Below are 11,892 nucleotides of genomic sequence, written 5' to 3'. Positions count from 1 at the left end.
AAACAACCAGTGTTTCTTTGCCCCCTCCCTGTTGTCTCTCTCTCTCTCTCTCTCCCTCCCTCCCTCCAACAGTTCCTGGTTTATGTAGCCGTTCAAGGACAATTTTCATCCAATTTAGACCCCGGCGTGGAAGCGCTTGTTTTATTGCAAACATGCCCTGGATTAAATGGCGAGCCGGCCCAGCCGCCTGAAGCCCATCTGTATTCATTTGCACAATTCTCCTTCCAAACCCACTCCAGCTGCCTCTGACATGCCAATTTGTCTCCGGGTCCCGTCACAACAGAATAATTGAGAGGGAAGAGGCACAGTTTAGCCCTCCGAATGGGAAAGTTCCGCTACTTTGCTTCCCGTCAGGCCTACTGGGGGAATGGGCCCATCTCAAGGAAGACGACTCTCCCTGTTTCCTAGACGGCGCCCGCTTCAAGCGAAGACTTGCTGGACCCTGGGAGGTGGAGGGGAGGAGGGAGGAGGCAGCCGGCGTTTCCCTCCAGAAGATTGAGGTCCGGTTGCGGGGTCTCCAAATTGGAGGGTTTGGGGCTGAAAGGACAGAATGCCACCAGGCAGGCAGGCAGGCAGGAAGGAAGGAGACAGATTACAAGCACCAGGGCTCCCTTGAACACAGGGTACGCAGACCAAGACCCTACCTGCCTGCAGACTGTCTCGCCAGAGTGGTGCATGCTCTGGTTATCTCCTGCTTGGAGTACTGCAATACGCTCTACGTGGGGCTACCTTTGAAGGTGACCCGGAAACTACAACTAATCCAGAATGCAGCAGCTAGACTGGTGACTGGGAGTGGCCTCCGAGACAATATAACACTGGTCCTGAAAGACCTACATTGGCTCCCAGTACGTTTCCAAGCACAATTCAAAGTGTCAGTGCTGACCTTTAAAGCCCTAAACTGCCTCAGTCCAGTATACCTGAAGGAGCATCTACACCTGCATTGTTCAGCCTGGACACTGAGGTCCAGCTCCGAGGGCCTTCTAGCGGTTCCCTCCCTGCGAGAAGTGAGGTTACAGGGAACCAGGCAGAGGGTCTTATTGGTAGTGGCGCCCGCCCTGTGGAACGCCCTCCCATCAGATGCCAAGGAAATAAACAACTATCGGACTTTTAAAAGACATCTGAAGGCAGCCCTGTTTAGGGAATTTTTTAATCAGCCCCGGCTCTAGGTGTAGTCCCGGTGGCATGGGGCGCCGGGCTGGCAGGGGGGGCGCTGCGCGGCAAAGCCGCGCGGAAGGTGTGCTGCACGCTGCGAGGGCGGGGGCGCCGGAGCGATCTCCGCGCCTCAGCGCCAGGGCACCCAACCGGCTTGAGACCGCCCTGTTTTTAATGTTTGATCATGTTTTTAATATTCTGTTGGGAGCCACCCAGAGTGGCTAGGGAAACCCAGCCAGATGGGTGGGGTATAAATTATTATTATTATTATTATTATTATTATTATTATTATTATTATACGTTCACACACATTTTAAGGTCCTTGAGAAAGCTCTGTGGAAGAGAAAGATGTTGCAATCTTTCCAGGCTGCCTGAGAAAAGCCTGATGTCTCTTGGTTGGCACTTGATACATTACCCACATCCTTACTTACATCTGACTCACCCCAGATGAGTTCTCTAACTGTTTATGAAAGTTTCATTCATTTTCTTTGGGGGGTGTGTGAGATGAAGGATGAATGAACACACAAGGAAGAATGAACACACAAACACGCATACGTAAAAATCAAATATATTAACAATAAATATAAAAATTTATATAAAAGTTATATAATAAACATATAATAATACATAATATATAAATAATAATAATATATAATATATAATATATAATAAGGAGGTAGAAAGCCTGCCTGGAAGGAGAAGGACAAGCTTGAATGCTTATAGTCTATACAGGGACTGTGAGCACTCTCAACAACATGACAAAATCCATCTTCATCTTCACTCAGGACCTGCTCAATTTTATTCTTCTGATCTATGGAGTACTGGCTTTCACCCGAGGCTAGGTGTGTTTGTGCTGGGTACAAAAACTGATCTGCGTGCTTTCCTTTTCATCCCAGGTCTAGAAGGGACCAGGCTGAGCTGGTTACAGAAAGGACCCTTTCCCCATTATGCAGAGGTGCACAGTGGCTCATATACCATTTGCCATGAGAAACTTGAGTTACGCCAAATTATCCTGCCCAGCTTCCTAATGGCGAATACCTCAATCTCTCCCTTAATCTCTGACTCTTTGCCTTCTGCTCAGCAATAATCTAGATTAGATCCACCGAATGGATGCACCTACCTGCGCAATGTACATTTATATCAAGGATGGGGAACCTGTGGCTTCCAGATGTTGGATTCCAATTCCCATCAGCCCCAGCCAGGGATCATGAGAGTTATAGTTCCACATCCCTGGTTTATATGATGGTTTCCCTTCATCCAACCCTTACTTGCCTTCTTGCACTTTTTAAGCTTGGTAATCTTTGATAATCTTTGTTAAACCCATGATACAGCCTGGATCCCTCACCACAGAGAAAACTACAAAAGCAAAGGGGGGGAAATATAGCAATCTCTGCATGAAATGTGATCGCAGAACAATAATCTGTTGGATATTCATATGCAACTAACTAATGCATGGCCCAGGAACTGACCTAGCAGTTCAAAAGCACATCAAAGTGCAAGTAGATAGATAGGTACCGCCCCAGCGGGAAGGTAAACAGCTTTTCCGTGTGTTGCTCTGGTTTCGCCAGAAGCGGCTTAGTCATGCTGGCCACATGACCCGGAAAACTGTCTGCGGACCAACGCCGGCTCCCTCGGCCTGTAAAGCGAGATGAGCGCTGCAACCCCAGAGTCATTTGCTGTCAGGGGTCCTTTACCTTTACTTTTTTTAATGCATGGCCGAATTCGCGCCCTTCGTGCCTGTATTATTTGTGGGGACACACACACACACACACACACACACACACACACACACACACACACACCATTGTTTTCTTACATTCTTTTAGTTATCATTCTTCGGAGGCAGTTTATTTTTCACTCAGAATCGCTCCCAATACTGGAACTTGCTCGGAAAACACACACTTTCCTCCTGCTGCACAGAATCCCAAACTGTGAAAAAGGAGGACAAGGCCCAAAGATTCACAGCTGCGTACAGGTGTTGGCTCCAAAGGTCATCTCGAGGTAAGGGCTGGCTTATCAGACATTTCCGGATATTTTTGCCTGACTCCCGCCACTGAGCCCAAGCTTTGTACCAGCTGGGGAACCCTTGCCCCTTCTCTGTGTTAATGCCGCCAGCGAGCAACTGGCTCTCCTGACCCCCATCTGCTTCTCTCTCTTCTAGGGCAGGGTGCAAGCATTTTGTTTCTGCCCAATGACAATGGGCACCCAGTGTGTATGATTCCTAAGGACAGGGCAGGCTATCAAGGGGGATCCCCTAAGGGTCCTGGCTGACCTCCTGACACCTTCTCTGACAGATATCGGGTTGAAATCCTTTAACACAACACCAGCGCTGATGAGAGGCAGCTGAATCCCACGGCAAGCAAGTCGCAGGCGCGACAGTTTCCCCATGTCCCTATGTCTGCTCCATTAGCTGCAAAGGGCAGAGCCATAAACAACACAGCCAAGATACAGATTCATTGGAAATATCTCTTCTGACAACTGGGGAAGATGTGAGAAATCCAATCCCTCGCCAAGTTTCACATTAGTTGGAAACTCTGGCGCGCCGGCTGTGAAGATAACGTACAAGAATTACGGAAGCCCAGGCAGGGTTCACTTGCAACCAAAAGGCAGCCTACAAATTGAAAACGTAAGCACACAAAACATGTGCATTTCTATGTGTCTCCTATTCTCAGGAGTTGTCGCCCAACGTACAGCAAATGCACACAACAAAAGAGATTGCGTGCAAATTCCTTACACAAGTGCATAACAAATACATGGGACACGACTGAGAATGTGCATCAAGGCTTCATTTCGCACACAGCTCACAGGTTCTGCTTTCAAGAAATCAATTTTGTACGATCAGCATGAAATATGAAAATGCCAGAAGTCTCTTTTTACGTAGCGCACTTGGAAGCTTCGTCCCAGAGGGCTGCATTTCCTTCCCAAAGGCAAGGCCAGCCAGCCAGGAGCTATAGGTCTCTCTGAGGCATGCATCGATTAGCAGCTTGTGGGACCCTTAGCCTAAAACACCCTGGGACACAAACACACCAATACACATAAACTGCTAAAAAGGTTTTATATATATATATATATATATATATATATATATATATATATATATATATATAAAGGTTAAGTCGAGTCAAAGGCGACTATGGGGTTTCAGGCCAAGGGAGCCGGCGTTTGTCCACAGACAGCTTTTTCGGGTCATGCGGCCAGCATGACTAAACCATTTCTGGAGCAACAGGACACAGTGACGAAAACCAGAGCACACGGAAACGCCTTTTACCTTCCTGCCACAGTGGTCCTTATTTATCTAGTTGCAGTGGTGTGCTTTTGAACTGCTTGGTTGGCAGAAGCTGGGACAGAGCAATGGAAGCTCACTTTGTCGTGGGGATTCAAACCGCCAACCTTCCGATCGGCAAGCCCAAGAGGCTCAGTGGTTTAGACCACAGTACCACCAGCAAGGTCGGTCAGCTAGGAGCTACATGTCTCTCTGAGGAATGCATCGATTAGCAGGTTGTGGGACCCTGAGCCTAAAGAACTCTGGGACACAAACACACCAATACACATATACTGTACATATGGTGGATTGCATTTTAAGTACCCCATTGCTTTCTTAGTAACACAAATGAGGGAGGGAAAACAATATGTATTCCTTTACAAGCAAAATGAAAATTTGAACTAGCCAAGAAATCTTGTAGCCTACTATTTCCCTCAACCAGGGAGAGCTCAGTCAGTAGAGCATGAGACTCTTAATCTCAGGGCTGTGGGTTCAAGCTCCCACATCGGGCAAAGGATTCCAGTATTTCAGGGGGTTGGACTAGATGACCCTCAGGATCCCTTCCAACTCTACAGTTCTATGATTCTGTTATTATATAATGTGAGTTCTGGAGCAGTCTCAGGGTGCTTGGTGCTGGTCTAAACCACTGAGCCTCTTGTGTTTGCCAATTGGATGGTCGGCGGTTTGAATCTCCGCGATAGAGTGAGCTCCCATTGCAATATCCCAGCTCCTGACAACTTAGCAGCTTGAAAGCATGCCAGTGCAAGTAGATAAACAGGTACCGCTGTGGTGGAACGGTAAACAGTGTTTCTGTCCACTCTGGTTTCCATCACAGTGCCCCACAGTGCACCAGAAGCAGTTTAGTCATGCTGGCCACATGACCCGGAAAGCTGCCTGTGAACAAACACCGGCTCCCTTGGCCTGAAAGCAAGATGAGTGCCGCAACCTCATAGTCACCTTTGACTGAACTTAACTGTCCAGGGGTCCTTTACCTTTTTTTTTTTACCTTTTGCCTGCTGCTGGAGAGGAGCGGGTCCAGGCCCTGTTATTGATCCATCCTTACTCTGATCCTTAAGCAAAGCACCCTCCTTTGCCTCTCTCTTTCTGCTCTCAGAGACAGCAGTGCAGTTGCACAGGAAGTCAGACGGATCCTGACCATGCCCCTTAGAAACCAGAACCTTGATTGACATGGGCTGGATGGAGGGATGGTGTGTGTGTGCGTGTGTGGCAAAGAGCCCATCTGGGGGTCACATTTAACAGAAGCCGCACAAGAAGAAAGATGCAGGGACCCAAACAATGACTGAGAAGGGAAGTGGATTTATATCCTGGTCCAAGATTCTGTCTTTGTGGCTAAAAGCACCGACTGGATGGATGTCCTTGCCTGTGACCTTTCCATGCAGCTCTACAACCCTCAACTGCTCACAGGACTTATGCTCTTTTAAGTGACTTCTACCCATCCTTCCTTTCTGTCCCTTATGCCTGGGGCTCCATCCTTCAATGGTTACCTTCAGATTCCTTCTCAGAAGTTCACCTTTCCCCAGAAGCTTTGATTGAACCCCTTAATCCTCACCCCCAACTGCAACTAAACCCAAATTAGGTGTAACCTTCCTCCGATTGCATATTCATCCCTTGCTTTCCTTCTCTCCCTTCCCTGCTTCTGTTGCTTATTCTCCACTGTTCCTTGGGAGGCAAGGAACAATCTTTCTTTTTTTCTGTTTCTTTTGCTTATGAAACTCTGTAGAGGGTTTGGTGGACATGGATGCCGCTGTACAAACAATCCAATTGCTCATTGATCATGTACACATGCAAAATGTGGAACTGCCCTTTCCCGTGAAAGGGTTTCGGGTGTTAGTGTTGTAAACAAACTGCGTGCCACTCTTGATCCAAGCAATAATGCTTTAAGGTGATATTTCCCCCAGCAGTGAAGGATTTGTCTGCAACGGAAGCAATGCCTTTATTGGAACAGCTAGCCTTCAAAATGCCTGAAGCAAGCTTTCAGCCTACACAGAACTCTTCAAAGCAAAAATAAAGAGATGGCACCTTGAAATCTAGCTTCTTTATATTTCGTAGCCGAAATATATTCAAATACCTGACTTTTTATTGTCTTACACTATGTGTAAGGGGCCAGTATGGACAGTGTATGAGAAATTGTCCATTTAATGGCCACCATCTTTATTGAAATACTGTAATATGTAATTTAATCTGCAGGTTAATTAAAGGAAAGCAAAATATGCAACTCGGTCCCCTTTGCATCCCAGTCAGAGCTCTCAATTCTCCACTAACCAGAGGGTGTGATTGCAGTATACAGACCTCAAAACAGAATTGAAACGGCTTGATAAAAGGCTAGCTGTAGTTTTCCTGTGTTTTGTGACAAATTAGACTCCCAGCCTCAATATTTTTATACCATCTGTCTCTTGAGAGGAGAGTGAGGGATCAGAAATCAAAGGCCAACAATGGCAAAGCGGGCTGTGGGTTTTTCCTCCCCATTATTAATAATATCCAAGAGGTTTCTTAGCCCATTTGTATTCTCTCCCTCTCCCCCCCCCGCCATAGTGTTTGGAGGGGGGGTGGAGATTGGGATGGCAGGACCTGATCTCTCAGCCCTGACTAACTCACATTCACAAAGAAGCAGATGAAATAAAAGCTTAGTGAGCATCTCTTACTCGGGGAGCCAGAGAGATTCCTAGCTTCTGTTTTCATTCCTAAAAGAGAAACGGAGTGCGCTGGGAGCAAAATTGGAAAGCACGGCCTCTGTTCTGAATTCTGAGGGCAGAGAACAATAGGGTCTTAGCAGTCTAACATGGGTGGGCAAAGGCTAGATCAGGATATACTGCTAGGTCTCTGGATTATTTGAAGTAGGTAAGCTTATTAAGTATAGCAACAAATCTTCCACTCTTCCACACACACACCCCCTCTCCTGAAATGAAGAAAACTTAGAAACCAGGAGTGGATTTTTGTGTGAAAGATCTGAGAGCTCAGTTCTGGAAATGAAATCAAATTCCTGGGCTGAACATATACGTACTCAGAAATGCTGCCTACCCTTCCGTAATTCTAAGTGTCTGTTGGCTCCACTGAGCCACTGTGCAAACACTACACAGAATGTGTGCGGGTGGGGCTGTGGTCTAAAGCACTGAGCCTCTTGGGTTTACTGATTGGAAGGTCGGCGGTTCGAATCCCCGTGGCGGGGTGAGCTCCCGTTGCTCTGCCCCAGGTCCTGCCAACCTAGCAGTTCAAAAGCACACCAGTGCAAGTAGATAAACAGGTACCGCTGTGCTGGGAAGGTAAGCGGCATTTCCGTGCACTCTGGTTTCTGTCACGGTGTCCTGTTGCACCACATGCGGTTTGGTCATGCTGGCCACATGACTCGGAAAGCTGTCTGTGGACAAACGCCGGCTCCCTTGGCCTTTTACTCTACCTAGTGGACTTTGGGAATCTAGCACACACAAAAACCAATGTAGATTCCGCCAACCTGAAGTACGCCTTCCTGAAAGCTAAGAGACTGTACAGACTTTCCGAGCTCTGAGATTTCAGGACTCTCCGCGAGAGCAACCTCATGCATCCCTTAACATCAGAGATCTGGGACATCATGTAAATCTAATTCTCACGCCAACTCTTTCACATGTTTATTTGGGGCTCAATGCAAAGTGAGAAATGACAGCACTGCAGGAGCGAGGGAGGGCTTGCAAATTCAATCCAGGAATTCACTGGGAAGCCCACGGTGCTTTTTTCTGGGGTTATTCAAAGGTACACAGGCCGACACCTTTTTTTTCTAGAAGAAAAGCACTGGTTAAAAGTGGAGCAAATGTGACAACTTCATGGTGAGTACCAGCACTTTTTTTTCTAGAAGAAAAGCACTGGCGGCACACAATAAAGATCAAAACTATCACATTGAAATCAATAAGCAAAAACAATAACACTAGGTATTAGAACACAACAAACAGCATGATTTATAGGAATAGATCACAAGTCAATAGATTTAAACAGCATAGGGGGAAAAAAGGGTTTCGCTTAGTGCAGAGAGAGAGAGAGAGAGAGTGCTGCTAGATGCCAGGCTAGTGTCCCTGGGGTGAGTTCTGAAGCTGGCGCCACCACGCAGAAGGCCCCGTACATGGTCATTGTGCTCCAATAGCAGGGGGAAACAAAGAACTGTCTTCAGCACTGTCAGGAGCCCAGCAAATTCTACCCTATGGAGCCAGTGACAGCTATGGAAAAGGCTGGGACCTGGGATGTTTGCATTCCCATTCCTGCCTAGGGATGAATCTAGCATGGGGCTTTGAGGACATGATGTTAAACTCGGGGAGTGTTATGTGGCTTGAATCCCACACCCTGAGCATCTCTCCCCCCCTTCTTGACAGCTTCACAGTGGCTCCATCACAAGCTGTTTTCGCCACATGAGCCAAGGTCAGGTGACTGCAGGGGGTGTTTCTCTTGTCATTTCGAATGCAGATTTTCCAACAAATAGAAACCCAGTTGCCTTGCTAGCTCAGAGGGTGGGGAGCCCGCCTTGTGCAGCAGAAATGGGCTCCTGCCAATGAGTAGGTGGCATGAAGACGACAGGTCTCCTCCGTTGCCTGTCCATTAGCATTTGGTAACCTGCGTTACAGTGACCTTTTGGGCTGGAGATTTGATTGTTTGTTTGTTAACTGAAGTTTAAGGTAGAAAAATACAGTATCCTTTAAAATGGTTACATGCTCCATTTCTTCTGGCGGTTGTTTCTCATAAGGGAACTGTCCAGCATTTGACCTTCCTGAACATGAGCTCTGAGAGAGAGGGAACATTCCCTTTCTTGCCCCACGCACACGCAAGCGGCCAGAGAAAGTGTTAGATGGCAACTACATGTTACTTACGCATGCTGAAACCGCTGACCACCGAGAGCTGAAGATGCAGTCCAGGAATGCCGATTCCCCAATCTGTTTGAGGGAAGGAGCGTAGCTCCAGAGGAATACAACACACGCTCCGCATGGCAGAAGGTCGAAGGTTCAATTTCCCTTTAAAAACATGTGGTGATCTGAAAGACCTCTGCTTGAGACCTTTGAAAGTAGCTACTAGTCAGAGCTAAACTAAACTAAAGGTCCGTATAGTTAAAGCTATGGTTTTCCCAGTAGTGATGTATGGAAGTGAGAGCTGGACCATAAAGAAGGCTGATCACCAAAGAATTGATGCTTTTGAATTATGGTGCTGGAGGAGACTCTTGAGAGTCCCATGGACTGCAAGAAGATCAAACCTATCCATTCTGAAGGAAATCAGCCCTGAGTGCTCACTGGAAGGACAGATCCTGAAGCTGAGGCTCCAATACTTTGGCCACCTCATGAGAAGAGAAGACTCCCTGGAAAAGACCCTGATGTTGGGAAAGATGGAGGACACTAGGAGAAGGGGACGACAGAGGACGAGATGGTTGGACAGTGTTCTCAAAGCTACTAACATGAGTCTGACCAAACTGAGGGAGGCAGTGCAAGACAGGAGTGCCTGGCGTGCTGTGGTTCATGGGGTCACGAAGAGTCGGACACGACTAAATGACTAAACAGCAACAACTAGTCAGAGCAGTATACTGATTCAATATAAGGAAGCTTCCAATGGGTTTTACCCCTGTTTAGGGAAGCTTTTAAATGTTTGGAGTTTAATTGTGTTTTTAATATTGTATTGGGAGCTGCCCAGAGTGGCTGGGGAAACCCAGCCAGCTGGGCAGGGTATAAATAAATAAATAAATAAATGATGATGGTGATGATGATGATGATGATTACCCCAGCTCCATGGATGAATGAGAACAAAACCCAGTAGCTTTGGCTCTTACTTCCCACTAGGTCGTGCTAGTTGGTATTTACAGGTGGGACCTGCAACAAAAAGTTCCAGCGTAGAGAACTGCTTGCTCAGTTTTGCAGCATGACAGCCATGCCTTCTTTCAGAATACGCCATCCCATTCCCCTTAGCGCACATCCTCTCCCAATTTCAACCCCTTCCCCCAGGTGCTCAGTATTCTCAGGCCATTGTTTAGGGAAGCTTTTAATGTTTGATGTTTTATCGTGTTTTTAATGCAGTCGTACCTTGGTTCTGGAATGCCTTGCGATTCGAGCCTTTTGGCTTCCGAACTCTGCAAACCCGGAAGTGAGCTGGTCTGCGAACGTTTTTTTTGGAAGCCGAACGTCTGATGCGGCTTCTGCAGCTTCCGAATGAGTGCAGGAAGCTCCTGCAGCCAATCGGAAGGCGTACCTTGGTTTTCGAATGGTTTCGGAAGTCAAACGGACTTCTGGAACTGATTCTGTTCAAGAACCAAGGTACAACTGTATTCTGTTGGGAGCCACCCAGAGTGGCTGGGGAACCCCAGTCAGATGGGTGGGGTATAAATTATTATTATTATTATTATTATTATTATTATTATTATCATCATCATCATCATCATCATCATCATTAAGCATGCTCAATGCCCATTGGGCTGTTTTCTTTGCCCTGTTATTAGGCATTTCCCTCTCCCAAAGTTTTTTTAAAAAAACATATATTTCTAAGAACCTTAGGTTTCCCCCCAGAATGATGACACCCCACTCTTGCTTCTTATTAGCTTCATTGTGGCTACACAGCCATCGTAACGCGATACCTGAATGCCCAGTTAATATATATATATGATTGTATTCTTCTGACTGTGTCACTTTGCTCATCATCCACTCAAAACACACAGAGCTATGAGAGTCTGTCGAATCCTCCGCTGGACTGATTTAAAAGCGCTCAGGTCTTTTAGAAAGGGAAAGGCAACGGGGAGACTCCCGGCAGACCCAACGTATCGGTGTTATGATCCCGAGCAATAATCCCGGCAAGATAATGAGGAGCCAGCCACCGTCCCTCCAACACTCCAGCCCTCCTTCTCAGAAGTATGTAGCATGTCACCGCCCCAAACTTTGTAGCGAGTGTTTCAAGGGGAAGAAAGAGGAGGCAAATAGCTGCAGGGGTCACTGAGAAGTGGAGCCTCAGGCAGCAACACACAGGAGCCTGGAAGGGTCCAGAAATCAGCCTGACCCTTCATTTAGACAGGGTCCCAGAGCAATATCCACCTGTCATAAAAATGCAAGGCTGTACACGGTGAGGCAGGGGAGGGGAGGAAGTTCACACATTACATTTAGCAGGTGGCAAATGAACACATTGTGCTATCTGTGTCAATGCTCAGGACTCCAGCCAGCCAGGCTTTCCCTCTAGATCTAGAAGACTATGGATTGTAATAAGCTCAAGATGGGCATTCTGTCCCCCCCCCCCAATTTTCTGTCCGTCCCCCCAGCAGCTGACACTTATTCTGCAGTTACTGAGCATGCACAGTCCTCTTTAGGCTGCTTCAGGGAATGGATGCTCTTTTGGGGGTATTTATGCAACCTCGCAGTTGTCTCAAGGATAAAGATGCTTCGCTCTTGCTTCTCACTGGCTCTTTTTTTTTGGCTCCGGTCCTGTCGGTACTCACCACCCTATTTTAGTGAGAAAGCACCATCATTGTACATAGC

The sequence above is a fragment of the Zootoca vivipara genome, chromosome 2 (assembly GCF_963506605.1).
Source record: "Zootoca vivipara chromosome 2, rZooViv1.1, whole genome shotgun sequence".
Taxonomy (NCBI): domain Eukaryota; kingdom Metazoa; phylum Chordata; class Lepidosauria; order Squamata; family Lacertidae; genus Zootoca; species Zootoca vivipara.
Note: the sequence above shows the minus strand (reverse complement) of the source record.